At 42.6% G+C, this 15,975-nt stretch overlaps 1 non-coding gene across 1 annotated transcript; it reads left to right on the top strand.

The window, feature by feature from the left end:
- Positions 1-15,354: 15,354 nt before the first annotated feature.
- Positions 15,355-15,428, top strand: TRNAI-AAU (transfer RNA isoleucine (anticodon AAU)). The gene has a single exon. It is a non-coding gene; the product is annotated as a tRNA-Ile (tRNA).
- The last annotated feature ends 547 nt before the right edge of the window (positions 15,429-15,975 follow it).

Below are 15,975 nucleotides of genomic sequence, written 5' to 3'. Positions count from 1 at the left end.
GTATGCGCTCACGAGAATAATTTTCATTTCTTACCAGAGAGCGATAAAATACCAATTCCACTTTAAGTAGATTAATAAACAAATTTCCTAGTACTTCCTAATTTCTCAGGATTTTTGCAGTTACAGAAGTATTCGGATCCTACAGATTACTACAGACTGTTCTGTTTTTGACAGATTCTGTTTTCTATGTGTTGTTTGCTTATATTGATGAATCTATGAGTAGTATCAGAGGGTATGAACCATAGAGAAGTTGGAATATAGTATATATTACACCAATATGAATTTAGAATGAGTTCACAACAGTACGTAAGTGGTGATTTATTTTCTTATACTAACGGAGCTTACGAGTTTTCTGTTAAGTTTTGTGTTGTGAAGTTTTCAAGTTTTGGGTAAAGATTCGATGGACTATGGAATAAGGAGTGGCAAGAGCCTAAGCTTGGGGATTCCCAAGGCACCCCAAGGTAATATTCAAGTAAAACCAAAAGCCTAAGCTTGGGGATGCCCCGGAAGGCATCCCCTCTTTCGTCTTCGTTCATCGGTAACTTTACTTGGAGCTATATTTTTATTTACCACATGATATGTGTTTTGCTTGGAGCATCATTTTATTTTCTTTAGTTTTGCTTGCTGTTTGAATAAAATACCAAGATATGAAATTCTTAAATGTTAGAGAGTCTTCATATAGTTGCATAATTATACGACTACTCATGGATCTTCACTTATATCTTTCGGAGTAGTTTGTCATTTGCTCTAGTGCTTCACTTATATCCTTTTAGAGCACGACAGTGGTTTTATTTTGAAGAAATAGATGAACTATCATGCTTCACTTATATTATTTTGAGAGTCCTAAACAGCATGGTAAGTTTCTTTGGTTATGAAACTAGTCCTAATATGATGGGCATCCAAGATGGGTATAATAAAAACTTTCATATAAAGTGCATTGAATACTATGAGAAGTTTGATACTTGATGATTATTTTGAGATATGAAGATGGTGATATTAGAGTCATGCTAGTTGAGTAGTTGTGAATTTGAGAGATACTTGTGTTAAAGTTTGTGATTCCCGTAGAATGCACGTATGGTGAACCGTTATGTGATGAAGTCGGAGCATGATTTATTTATTGATTGTCTTCCTTATGAGTGGCGGTCGGGGATGAGCGATGGTCTTTTCCTACCAATCTATCCCCCTAGGAGCATGCGCGTAGTACTTTGTTTTGATAACTAATAGATTTTTGCAATAAGTATGTGAGTTCTTTATGACTAATGCTGAGTCCATGGATTATATGCACTCTCACCCTTCCACCATTGCTAGCCTCTCTTGTGCCGTGCAATTTTCGCCGGTACCAAATCACCCACCATTACCTTCCTCAAAATAGCCACCATATCTACCTATTATGGCATTTTCATAGCCATTCCGAGATATATTGCCATGCAACTTTCCACCGTTCAGTTTGCTATGACACACTTCATCATTGTCATATTGCTTTGCATGATCATGTAGTTGACATCGTATTTGTGGCAAAGCCACCATTCATAATTCTTTCATACATGTCACTCATGAGTCATTGCACATCCCGGTACACCGTCGGAGGCATTCATGTAGAGTCATATTTTGTTCTAAGCATCGAGTTGTAATTCTTGAGTTGTAAGTAAATAAAAGTGTGATGATCATCATTATTAGAACATTGTCCCAGTGAGGAAAGGATGATGGAGACTATGATTCCCCCACAAGTCGGGATGAGACACCGGACGAAAAAAGGCCAAAAAAAAGAGAAGGCCCCAAAAAAATATGAGAGAAAAAGAGAGAAGGGACAATGTTACTATCCTTTTACCACACTTGTGCTTCAAAGTAGCACCAAGATCTTCATGATAGAGAGTCTCTTATGTTGTCACTTTCATATACTAGTGGGAAATTTTCATTATAGAACTTGGCTTGTATATTTCAATGATGGGCTTCCTCAAAATGCCCTAGGTCTTCGTGAGCAAGCGAGTTGGATGCACACCCACTTAGTTTCTGTTTGAGCTTTCATACACTTATAGCTGTAGTGCATCCGTTGCATGGCAATCCCTACTCACTCACATTGATATCTATTGACGGGCATCTCCATAGCCCGTTGATATGCCTAGTTGATGTGAGACTATCTTTTCCTTTTTGTCTTCTCCACAACCACCATTCTATTCCACCTATAGTGCTATGTCCATGGCTCACGCTCATGTATTGCGTGAAGATTGAAAAAGTTTGAGAACATCAAAAGTATGAAACAATTGCTTGGATTGTGATTGGGGTTGTGCATGATTTAAATATTTTGTGTGATGAAGATAGAGCATAGCCAGACTATATGATTTTGTAGGGATAGCTTTCTTTGGCCATGTTATTTTGAGAAGACATGATTGCTTTGTTAGTATGCCTGAAGTATTATTATTTTTATGTCAATATTAAAATTTTGTCTTGAATCTTATGGATCTAAATATTCTTGCCACAATAAAGAGAATTACATGGATAAATATGTTATGTAGCATTCCACATCAAAAATTCTGTTTTTATCATTTACCTACTCGAGGACGAGCAGGAATTAAGCTTGGGGATGCTGATACGTCTCCAACGTATCTATAATTTTTGATTGTTCCATGCTATTATATTATCAACTTTGGATGTTTTATATGCATTTATATGCTATTTTATATGATTTTTCGGACTAACCTATTAACCTAGAGCCCAGTGCCAGTTTTTGTTTTTTTCCTTGTTTTAGAGTATCACAGAAAAGGAAAATCAAACGGAGTACAATTGACCTGAAACTTCACGGAACTTATTTTTGGACCAGAAGAAGCCCACGGAGCATCGGAGTTGGACCAGAAGAGTCCCGGGCTGCCCACGAGGGTGGGGGCGCGCCCACCCCCCTGGGCGCGCCACTGCCTTGTGGACAGCCCGGAGATCCCCTGACCGACTTATTTCACCTATATATGTCCATATACCCTAAAAACTTCGGGGAGCAGAATAGATCAGGAGTTCCGCTGCCATAAGCCTCCGTAGCCATCGAAAACCAATCTAGGCCCATTCCGGCACCCTGCCGGAGGGGGGGAGTCCCTCTCCGGCGGCCATCTTCATCATCCCGGTGCTCTCCATGACGAGGAGGGAGTAGTTCTCCCTCAGGGTTGAGGGTATGTACCAGTAGCTATGTGTTTGATCTCTCTCTCTCTCTCTCTCGTGTTCTTGAGGTGGTAAGATCTTGATGTATCGCGAGCTTTGCTATTATAGTTGGATCTTATGATGTTTCTCCCCCCTCTACTCTTTTGTAATGGATTGAGTTTTCCCTTTGAAGTTATCTTATCGGATTGAGCTTTCAATGCGGTTATGCCTCTAAGTCATGCTTCGACACGTGGGAGATATAGCCACATCGAGGGCATTACAAGTTGGTATCAGAGCCTTCCCCGACCTTAGGAGCCCCCACTGCTTGATCGTTTTTTAGCAGCCGTTGTTGAGTCTAGAAAAAATGTTTTGAGTCAATTAGGAATTATATATCGGAGAGTTAGGAATTCTTTTTACTCCATAGTCCCTTCATCGCTCTGGTAAGGCATCCTGGCGTAGAGTTTTGACTCTTCTCTTCTTAAATTTCACTAAAAAAAATTTAGGATCACGCGGGTATCTTGGAATCGTTCCAATGGTTTTGTGACGAGAACATTGTTCTTAGTGCCTCCTGTCATTTAGGGGTTGTGGCAGTGTCCCGGGGAGTTGAGCTCCGAGGTGTTGTCGTCACAATTTTATCGTTGCAGTTCTGGAATACCTGAGTTTAGTTTCGCCGACATCGAAAATCTCTTTTATGCAGTTGTTGGTGAGATAACCTCGACGCCACCCAGTACTGGGGCGGGAGTTCGGGAGTATTGCCATAACTTGTATAACGAATGCTTTTCGAAGGTTGAGGTAGATGATTTCCGAAGTTTTTCTTGGTTATGTGTTGAAGGATGGATACAGCTGGATGTAGGATTTGCTAGTTTGGGTGAGATATTATGCCTCCCCTGTATCCCCAACACCTGATTGCATAACCGGAAAATTTCGGGAGTTTATAAGTGGGAATTCAAGTAGCTCTTAGGATATCTTTCCGACGGATGTATGATATGAAATTGGGGTTCGACGTCTAGTGGTCCGCCTATTCACGGTTGGTTTTACAGTGGCCTCGTTGTGTCTTAAAGAGTCCTTGGCTATGCTGACTCGGGGACGCTTCATATGTCATGTGCACTGCCTTGTACATGATGGTGTTGTACGATCGAGCCCGTGTAGGCCCCACCACGAAAACTTCGGACGAAATCTCTATCATATGTTTGTTCTGGCTTATTCTGCAAGCCAATCCTTGTTTTGTTTTGAGTTGTGGTATTCGAGTTGCTTCGAAGTCAAGTGTTGATTCCATACTTTTCCTAAGTAGTGTTCTCATATTTCTATGTGAATACTAATCCTTCTCGATCATCGAGTTTGTCATGTCAATCCTTTTCAACCGGCGTGTTTTCTCTTCAAGTGGATCCGTCCATTTTCAACATCCACAAGATCTAGTATCAGTCCTTCTCAACGGTGTTTGTTTCATCCGTCTCCAAGTTGCCTTTGTTTTTCCCGCCCACCCACCCTTTTTCTTCAAGGAACTAGATTTCTTTATCAAGTATCCATGTTATCGATGGGAGTCTCTCCATTCTTTTCTTTCAATGTTCACATCTGGTGATTCTCATGAAGATTCTAACGGGCCTCAAGTTCATCATCCTTCATTTTTTTTCTTCTCCGGTGGAACCAATTTAAGCTTTCGGTGTTGATCATATTCTTTTCCGTATTTCAATGCTTTCTCATGCCGGTGCAATTCTTAATCATTCACCTCTCGCTATTCAATTGTTCTGGAGTGCTGAAGATATCTCGAGATTCGTGTTTCCATTTTTAATCCGTTCAAGCTATTTTGAGGATGTTATCTCATTCAAGCCTTTTAATTCAACCGGTGCAATCTCTCTTTTTAATCATTCAACGGTGTTTCTTTTGAGTGGGCCCTAACCCACATGTCTTTTCCCAGGATCTTACCTGACTCTTCTAATTCTCCCGGAGCTATCCTCAATTTTTTTTAAAGTTTGGCGTAAGAATGAATTGGCATCAGTCAAATGTTTTTCTCCAAGATCTTTCAAATTCATTTCATCATTGGCTCAACCTCGTCGTTTTGATTCTTTTGGAGTGCCTAAATAAGTCATGATGGTATTTCTCGTTGTCATTCGCATTTTGGAAGACCAAAGAAGATTTTTCTCTCAATCTTGCTCCATTCTCTTCAAGATTCGTGGTTCTAGCGTTATGCCATCCTCTCATAATTGTTTTAGTTTGTGAGAATTCTTTTGACCCATCCGGAGCAATTCAAGATTCTGTTCAGTTTGATTATCCGGAGTCCATCAATTCAGGTTTATTCATTCTCAGCTTTCAGTTATCGTTCTCCTAATTTTACCGATGCTTCGTTCAAGTGATCTTTAATCGGCTCGTGATCTCTTCGTTCTCATGTATCTAAATCCTCTCAAGTATCTTCGTTCTTTTTATAATTCTTCCCGGTGTCTTCCTTATCTTTTCTTTGTTCATTTTTAATTCTTACGGTGGTTCATTCAAGATTTTCTCTTCCTTTGTTATCGTAACAATTTAATTCGATGTTCCAATCCTACCGGTGGATCATTGAAGGCCTCTTCAAGTTTCCGCAATATCTATCTTAATCCTTTCTAAGAGAGTAAGTAGTATGCCAAATCCATTGTTTGTCATCAATTTAATTGGTGAAGGGTACGCATAACACAATTCTTACTTTTGCCTCACTCAAGTGATTAATTCCCTATTCTAGAGGCTCATCAAAATTCTTGATCTCATTTGTTTATCTTTCTTTTCCAGAGTTCCTAGCTCTCGCAATTGTATCTTCATGGAGATACACCTAAAGCATTACAAGGTTTCACCTTGTGTTTTCAACTTCCCTCTTCTTCTCGTTATCCTTTTGTTACCGGAGTTCTTCATGGAGGTTCTACATGATGGTTCATAAAGGATTTAATTCCTTCTCCAAGTTTTTCATCGACATTCTTTTCTAAGAAGCTCAAGCTTTCTTCATATTGTAATCCGGAGTGCAATTCCTTCTACCGTATCATTTGAGGTGGTGTTATGTCATTCTGGATAATTTGAGTTCATGTCTCATGATTCACATGTTGTTAAGAATGAGTTATTTAAAAATCCATCAATCTCTTCATTGGAGTTATCTTGGGTTATATTTCACCTAAAACTTTCCCTAAGGATTGTTGCTAATTATGGTGCTTATAATTGACCCAAGTTCTTCATTATCCTCTCGGTGAAATAACTTTCTTGTCTCCTTGTTCTTACCAATACAATTCTTTTCCCGTGAGTGGCAGGTTGTCACCTCATAATTTGAGATGTATTCCATAAGATCATATCAAGCTTATTCTTTTCGTTGTTGGCTTTTCCAACAACTCCGTTCGACCCTTCTCCTAAAGATGCCTTGTCAAGCTCTTTTGTGACAGAACTTGGCATTTTCTTCTCCATTCTTTTTTCTCAATGATCTATCTTCTATTTCTCTCTTCCGGACGCATTGTCATGTTGCTCTTTTAAACTCATCATCTTGTTTTGTCAAAGATTATGTTCTTTTCCTTGCTTATCCGTTTAACCGGAGTGTCGTGCCCCTTTTAAAGTTCTTTCTACTTATCTTTTCTTGCATCTCTTTCAATCGGAGTGCTGCTCAAAGTTGTTCTTCCTTGTTCCTCTTTGCTAACGGAGTGTCTTCAACTTCATTTATCTCCGTTGTATTCTTTTCTTGGAATGGCTTAACCTCTTCAAGGTTTGTGGTTTCACTCGGTTGTCAAAGGAGGAACTTAGTTTTACCTCTTCTCTTTCTCTTCCATTGTCCCTCCGGTGCCATTCTAGATCTCAGGACGAGATCCTCTCGTAGTGGTGGAGTGTTGTAACGCCCCGAGACCGATGTGCCAGGTGTCCTCCAGTTTATTCACTATTGTTGCCTTGTCATTGCTTGCGTGTCATGCATTGCATATCATGTCATCATGTGCATTTCATTTGCATACTTGTTCGTCTCAAGCATCCGAGCATTTTCCACGTTGTCCGTTTTGCATTCCGGCGCTCCTATCTCCTCCGGTAGTCCTTTCTACCTTTCTTTCGTGTGTGGGGATTAAACATTTCCAAATTGGACCGAGACTTGCCAAGCGGCCTTGGTTTACTACCGGTAGACCGCCTGTCAAGTTTCGTGCCATTTGGACTTCGTTTGATACTCCAACGGTTAACCGAGGGACCGAAAAGGCCTCGTGTGTGTTGCAGCCCAACACCCCTCCAATTTGGCCCCAAACCCACCAAAACCTCCTCCATCATCTCGGTCGTTCGATCACGATCGCGTGGCCGAAAATCGCACCTCATTTGGACTCTCCTAGCTCCCTCTACCTATAAATATGTGCATCTCCCCTGAAATCCGGGTCTAAACCTAGATCCACTCCTCTTCCGCGCGTCCGGACGCATCTGTGCCGCGCCGGACATGTCCGCCGCTCTCCTCCACGTCGCCCCGGCCAATCGTGGGCTGCCACGTCAGCATCGTCGCCGGCCGCACCAACGAGAGGCTGCCACCTCAGCTCCCTCTACCGCTGCGGCCCGCGGAGCCCAGTTTGGGCCCACGCAAGCCCGGATCCGCCCGCCGCCGACCGTGCCCACTCACCGGACTTCACCGGCCGGGTCGCCGGAGCGCCCCGCCACCACATGGTCATCCCGGATCCCGCACCGCGCCGCCCTCTGCGCCTGCCTCCTCGCGCCTCTGCTCGCGTCGCCGGCAAGCCTCGCCGCCACCTCGGCTTCCGCACCTCGCCGCCACCTCGGTTCCGCCTTCGTCGCGCCATGGACGGCCATGGAGCCCGAGCTCCCGATCTCCTCGTCACTGGCGCCGTCGAGTCCCGCTGGCCCTGGGAATGGGTCTCGCAGCTGCAGATCTGCCGGCCTCAACCCCGTGCCTTCAGCCCCGGCTCCATCCACCATCAGCGCCGCGCCGCCCTCGCCGGAGAGCGCCGCCGCTCGTCGGCCAGACTGGATCGGGAGGAGCCCGATCTCCTCCCCGTTGACCATGCGTGGCTGCGTGGGCCTTGGCCTCCCAGGCACAGCTCCAGCCGGCCCACCGGCCTGCCTTCTCCTCTTCCCGTGGGCCAAGCCCAGTGGTGAGCAGTCCAGCCATCTTCCACCCCACGCGATTTTTTACTATTTGACGCTCACTGAATTTCTACTAAGTCCCCGAAATTACCATACTCATATGGCCATGTTCATCGCATCGTAACTTTGCATCCGTAGATCCGATTTGGGCGTGTAGCATATCAAAATGTTCGTCTCAGCGAGCACATCATTTCATCTCTTTGCATCATTTTCATTTGAGCTCATCTTGATGCCCGAAATGCTGTTGGAAGAGTGCTATTTGAGATAATTGCCAGATCTGCTGCTCTAGTTAGCTATTTGTCATTTTTGCCATGATTTTTGTGTGCATGATATGCCCCTGAGCTTTTCATGAGTTTTGTTATATGCTTTGTCATCTTTCCAAAGGTGCCATCCATGTATTTTTGTGACATGTGTGGTGACTAGCACAAGCTTGCAAAGTGGTGCATTCGTTAATGCTGATTTCAGGGACTTAGCAATTCCACTAAGTCCTTGACCTGCTTTTATCAATATGCCATATGTTCATGTTGTTTCCTAGTGATCCATGCTTCTTTTGAGGATGATCAGTAAGGGTGATTTGTTAATCTTGTGGTGCTCTATCCATCCATGTCTTTGTTTGCAATTATGGAGCACCCTAGCTTGAGTCAGTCGAGCTCTACTTTTGCTATTTCGTGAATCTGAGCAGATTGTCTACTTGTTAGCGATTTTGCCGAGGATGTTGTAGTTGATCCGTGCATGCTATGTTGTTGTTCTTGTCATGTCTAGCTTTCATAATGTGTATTCTTGATGGGTGTATGCTTAGATTGTCATGCCTTGCTCTGTAGTGAGTGCATTGAGCTCGTAAACATGCCTACTTGCTATCATATTCGCATGCTCCAGTTTTTCACTAAGTTTGTGATCTGATTATGTTTTTGCCATGTTCACATGCTTGTAATTGTATTTTCTGATCTCTTTTGGCTCAAGGTCACTAAGGGACTTTTGTTAAGCTCTTTGAGTAGCCCCATGCCATGCTTTGCTTTTCTATGTTCAGGCCCTGTAGCATATAGTTTTCGTGCTCCAAAGTGTGCTACCTGATCTGAAATTGCAGACTAGTGTTAATTTCACTAAGTCTGAAATCTGTTTACCGTTTGCACTTTTGCCATGCTTGTATGAACCTGTTAATGGATGAATTGGCCGTAGCTCAGTATTCATCTTTTGTTAAGCTTCATGAATGGATCCCTGCCATGTATTTTGTTGCCATGTTTGAGTGCTGTAGCATAATTATCTTAATGCATTTAGGTGGCTACTTGCTGTTTATCGCAGACCGGTGTCATATTTGTTTTGCTTGCCATTTCCAAACCGTGCATCCGATTCCGGTGATCTTTATATCGATTTCAACCGAAGTCACCTCATCTTTCCAGTGGCACTCTTGGATTTCCAAGTTGAGGCCAGGTTCAATCATTCCTCGTCAAATCATGCATATGCATCACATACCGCATCCTGCATATCATACCATGTTCATGTGTTGGTTGTTTACTATGTTGTGTGCTTCTTTCCGGTGTTTGCTTCTTCGGGTTGGTTCCGATAACGTCGCGTTTGTGAGGACCCGTTCTTCTACGTTCGTTTGTCTTCTTCATGGACTCGTTCTTCTTCCTTGCGGGATCTCAGGCAAGATTACCATACCCTCGAAATCACTTCTATCTTTGCTTGTTAGATGCTCGCTCTTTTGCTATGCCTATGCTGCGATACCTACCACTTGCTTATCATGCCTCCCATATTGTTGAACCAAGCCTCTAACCCACCTTGTCCTAGCAAACCGTTGTTTGGTTATGTTACCGCTTTGCTCAGCCCCTCTTATAGCGTTGTTAGTTGCAGGTGAAGATTAAAGTTTGTTCCTTGTTGGAACATGGAGATGTTGTTTCTTGTTGGAACATGTTTACTTGTTGGGATATCACAATATATCTTATTTAATTAATGCATCTATATACTTGGTAAAGGGTGGAAGGCTCGGCCTTATGCCTGGTGTTTTGTTCCACTCTTGCCGCCCTAGTTTCCGTCATATCGGTGTTATGTTCCCGGATTGTGCGTTCCTTACGCGGTTGGGTAATAATGGGAACCCCTTGACAGTTCGCCTTGAATAAAACTCCTCCAGCAATGCCCAACCTTGGTTTTACCATTTGCACTAACAACCTACCACCTTCCCTTGGGTTCTGCAGACTCAAGGGTCATCTTTATTTTAACCCCCCCCCCCCCCGGGCCAGTGCTCCTCTGAGTGTTGGTCCGAAATGAGCAGCCTGCGGGGCCACCTCGGGGTAACTCGAGGGTTGGTTTTACTCGTAGCTTGACCTATCCGGTGCGCCCTGAGAACAAGATATGTGCAGCTCCTATCGGGATTTGTCGGCGTATCGGGCGGTGTTGCTGGATTTGTTTTACCCTGTCGAAATGTCTTGTAACCGGGATTCCGAGTCTAATTGGGTCTTCCCTCTAGAAGGAATATCCTTCGTTGACCGTGAGAGCTTGTCATGGGCTAAGTTGGAACACCCCTGCAGGGATTTGAACTTTCGAAAGCCGTGCCCGCGGTTATGGGCAGATGGGAATTTGTTAATGTCCGGTTGTAGAAAACCTGAAGTTGACCTTAATTAAAATGCATCAACCGCGTGTGTAATCGTGATGGTCTCTTTTCGGCGGAGTCCGGGAAGTGAACACGGTGTTGGAGTTATGCTTGACGTAGGTTGTTCTAGGATCACTTCTTGATCATAGTTTCTCGATCGTGCTTTTGCCTTCTCTTCTCGCTCTCTTTTGCGTATGTTAGCCACCATATATGCTAGTCGCTTGCTGCAGCTCCTCCTTATACCTTTTACCTTACCCATAAGCTTAAATAGTCTTGATTGCGAGGGTGTGAGATTGTTGAGTCCCCGTGACTCACAGATACTTCCAAAACCAGCTTGCAGGTGCCAATGATGCCATTCCAGGTGACGCAACCGAGCTCAAGGAGGAGCTCGATGAAGATCTTGTCCTTTATGTTGTTTTGTTCTAGTCAATCAGTAGTGGAGCCCAGTTGGGGTCGATCGGGGATCTGTGTAGCTTTTGGGGTAGTCTTCTTTTATTTTGGTTCCGTAGTCAGACCTTGATTGTATCTGGACGATGTAATGCTTTATTCATGTAATTGTGTGAAGTGGCGAGTGTAAGCCAACTATGTATCTCTTTCCTTTATGTATTACATGGGTTGTGTGAAGATTACCTCACTTGCGACATTGCTTTCAATGCGGTTATGCCTCTAAGTCGTGCTTCGACACGTGGGAGATATAGCCGCATCGAGGGCGTTACACATAATCTCTTTGTTTGTTCTCCGCTATTAGTGACTTTGGAGTGACTCTTTGTTTCATGTTGAGGGATAGTTATATGATCCAATTATATTATTATTGTTGAGAGAACTTGCACTAGTGAAAGTATGAACCCTAGGCCTTGTTTCAACACATTGCAATACCGTTTGTGCTCACTCTTACCATTAGTTACCTTGCTGTTTTTATATTTTCAGATCACAAAAACCATTATCTACCTTCCATATTGCACTTATATCACCATTTTTTCGCCGAACTAGTGCACCTATACAATTTACCATTGTATTGGGTGTGTTGGGGACACAAGAGACTCTTTGTTATTTGGTTGCAGGGTTGTTTGAGAGAGACCATCTTCATCCTACACCTCCCACGGATTGATAAACCTTAGGTCATCCACTTGAGGGAAATTTGCTACTGTCCTACAAACGTCTGCACTTGGAGGCCCAACAACGTCTACAAGAAGAAGGTTGTGTAGTAGACATCAGTCCCTAAACCTTACCAAATATTAAATAACTCTATTATGCACATAGGCCGTTAACCCTTGGCCTTTTCGATTTTTGGGAGGCAAAAAGTGTCTTCCGCTCACACTGAGGTCACTGCAAGTCTTGGTACCTCTTGGTATAGAATAGGTCTAGAAACTCTTTTGTTGTTTAAGTGTTACATGCTGAATTTACAAACAGTTTCATCTCTATTCTATAGGTATTTCAGTATCTGTCACACTTCCACTATATTTGGATAATTTGGGCCTCTTTCGATTATGGGGTTTCAAAGGCAAAGAAACCGGAAAAATTAGCGTAGGAATTTGATGTCATGGTGTGTTTAATCCTATGAGAATCGAAAAATATAGGAACATGTAATCTATAGATGTTGCTTTGTTGCACCACAGAAAAATACAAGAATTTTCTTAAGCATTAGGTGTAAGCACCAAGTTGTCATTGAACAAATGAACGACAATGTTTAATTCAATGGAAATTTTCTTTTGAGTCATGATTGTTTCTAGGGTCAAACAAGTCACATAGGAAAATTTCTGACAAACAGAACCCTACAAGAGTTCTGTACGATTCCTTTGAACCAAAGACGTCATGATTGTTTGGGAATCCGGACATTGTTTTTCCTAGATAGATTAAGCCTTTGGTACTGATAAACTAGATGATTTCCCGTGCGGTTCTGCGGAGAATTCTTGCAGTACTTTTTTGATGAAATTTAAAATTGATATGACACATTTTTATTTGATTATTATATAGTTGTGAATATATACAGAGATAAGTACTATTTCCCATGCATGTTGAGAGAAATATAATTACTATGATTGAGGAGAGGTAGCATGTGTGGAGAGTTGAGATGTGCGCATGTTGATAGAGAATATAAATATCATTTCTCATGCATGTTAACATAAATAATAGTGGGATGATGATGTGGCATGTGTGCATGTTAAGACAATTGAGATAGTAGAGATCAACTATTTAGGTATATAGGATTCTAGCTGACCTCGGGCTCATTAGCCTCGCTGGATTTTTTCTCTCCTTTATTTGTCATGGTTTGGAAGACTCAAAACAAATCCTAATATACTTGATTGAGTATTATGCACGCTTGTAGAAATTTATGTTTTTTCATGCCATGTGCGGCCAAATAAGAAAATATGTTAACAAATAGATCACACACTAGGCTTTTAACACATATCACAAATCAACTCAATTTGTGTTAATTGCGGATGAAAGTAATGCAAACAGGTGAGAGGGTGGGTGCGCTCCCAATACTCCCCCCCCCCCCCCCCCCCCCCCCCCCCCCCCCCCCCCGCGTAGAAAGCTCTATCTATGGCTACACAGTTCTTGGCTTGATTATTTTCCTTACACAATTGTACACATATGATGACTACACGTAGTGGAGATTAATATCTCCAATATTTCACTTCGTGTCTTGGGTGCTCCACATCAGCCGTTATTTTTCCATCCAGGTATATATAGGGAAGGGAGGGATATCATGAAAACTTTTGCTTTTTCAGAGGTATATATGACTTCCTTGCGGAGTTTGGCTGTGTGCAACCTATGATACAGTGACCGTGAGTGATTCTTTTTGGCTCGTGCATACAACTGTAAACCCGATATGATGATCTCGATCGAGATGCGCATTGAGTGCCGTATGCACCTTCCATTATTCGCATGCTTCTATGTATGCACTTATCGTTGCATGATGATTTGCGCACACATCACATCACATAAAGTCAGAAACAGTGTAAAAAAAGATTCCAACAAAGACAAATACTCACAAGCATGGAATGTGTAATGAGAAACTAGGTAAGGACTAATATTTTTATTGCTGCATTTTGCTGATGCCTCCTACGAGCAAAGATGATTTTTCATCCTTGCCCCTTATGTTTTTCTACGTGTTCATCATTTTCTTGATATTTTCTTCTCATCATACGATCAATATGCATTTTTTATCTCTATGCTTATGCTTTATCTTTCTTTCTTTTTATAAAAGGAACGCTAAACCTCTTGGCATCAACATCCTCAGACTAAACCATATCTTATTAAAGTCCGCGCAAAGCAATGATGCCAAAGTCATCAACAAGCAAAGCACAAGACATATACAACTATTGCCGAACCATAACAAGATATCAAGAAAAAACCTATGATTAAGTCGGACTTTTTCCGCAGCAACGCCTTTAAAAAGGAATAACATTCTCGTGCAACCATCACCTCGTCCATCCAGGACAAGGATTTTCACATCCTAGGTACCAAGACAAACCAATAAAGGAAAGAATATCGGTAGGGACAACACCTTGAACAGCGAATGCCACAATTTTGTTGTTGTTGAGTCCAACCAGTAAAGGTAAGAACAAAAGTTTTCACCCTAAACATGAAGCGTTGTTCCAAGCACTATCTTTGCAGAGGGATCTTCCAGGAGTTGCACCCCCGTACTCTGCCAGAACCGCCGTGGTGTCCACCGATGGAGGTCACACGCCTCTCCCGGCACTCCACATTACCATGAACCATAGAAGCACATGTCCCATGGAGCTACCTAGCCAACCACCTCCCGAGTAGTGTCTCACCCCCGCCGCCAGTGGCAAGAGTGGATGTCTTCCAGCATATCACCGCCATGGCCATTGAAGAGTAGCCAGACTCATGCCACAGATTTAGCCTCTGCCATTAAAGCACCAGTTGTCCATGTCTGCACCACCCATCCGCCTCCAGACCAAACTGCACCGAGCACCCGGCTCGCCGTAGCCAACATAGTGACGCCGAGCTCTCGATCAAGTGCATCCTTGTGTATATGTACATTGATATAAACGACGCAGACCAAAGATCAATGCTATGATGATCAGTTAAGTGAGGTGGCCAACTGGCCATGTAACCCGGTGGTGACCGATGTTTCATATGTCATCTTGAACGCCAGACACTATATTCCGATCTAGGTATAGAGAAGGGAGGGATACCGTGAAAACATAGTTCTTCCATGAGAAAGTGTCCTCGCTCATAACTGAGAACCAAATTTGGTCGTGTCCATCTTTCGATGCAGAAGTCGAGACAGATTTGAGTGCTTAGATCGCTGCACTATCGACATGATGGGTCTGGCTTTTTTGGTGGACATTACTTGCCCACTTGCACATATGTCTTTATTACTAGGTGGCTTTGGCAAAATGGTTTGCATGTCCATCAAATAAAAGAAACAATGACAAAAAGGCCCCAACAGTGACGAATACTTGAAAGTTGAAACGTGGACAGTGAATGCGAATCTATATTGCAAGGACCAAGATTTGTTGCTGTGTATTGGAGATCGCTCCAACTAGTTACCCGTTCTATACTATAAATGATACAAGGAGTAAAAACGTATAATAGAACAAAAAGGCCTATTAGCTCAGCTGGTTAGAGCGTCGTGCTAATAACGCGAAGGTCACAGGTTCGAGACCTGTATGGGCCATTAAATTTTTTTTGTTTTCTCTTTTTTTTGTGCACAATGGAAAAAACAAAAAAAATAATTTGATGGCTTCGAACCGGAGACCTTCAGTGTGTTAGACTGACGTGATAACCAACTACACCACGAAACCTTTACAACGTTTTAGTTTGAGCGGTTGAGAACTTGTATATTATCATCCGTTAAAGAATCTCCGGATCGTACGAGTAGCTGCCATACACCAAAAGTACAGCACGAAACCAATTTGATGCTTCCCCTAAAAAAAGATTTGATGCTAGTTTAATCCACTCCAGTCATAACATCAAAACTTATAGCAATCTTCCAAGTCATACATATATATCATCATGTGCTGCTGTTCCACTTTTTTACAAGACATGTCCTAAGTAAGGATTTTCACGGTAACTACTCTCTCCGTTCCAAAATAGATGACCTAACTTTGTACTAAAGTTAATACAAAGTTGAGTCATCTATTTTGGAACGGAGGGAGTAGATAATATCCTGTGCGTTGGTACTGCAATATTTTGTGATCCTGAGTAACATTCACATTGCAAAG

This window comes from Triticum aestivum, chromosome 3A (assembly GCF_018294505.1).
Source record: "Triticum aestivum cultivar Chinese Spring chromosome 3A, IWGSC CS RefSeq v2.1, whole genome shotgun sequence".
NCBI lineage: Eukaryota > Viridiplantae > Streptophyta > Magnoliopsida > Poales > Poaceae > Triticum > Triticum aestivum.
This window is presented reverse-complemented; position numbering and strand designations above follow the sequence as displayed.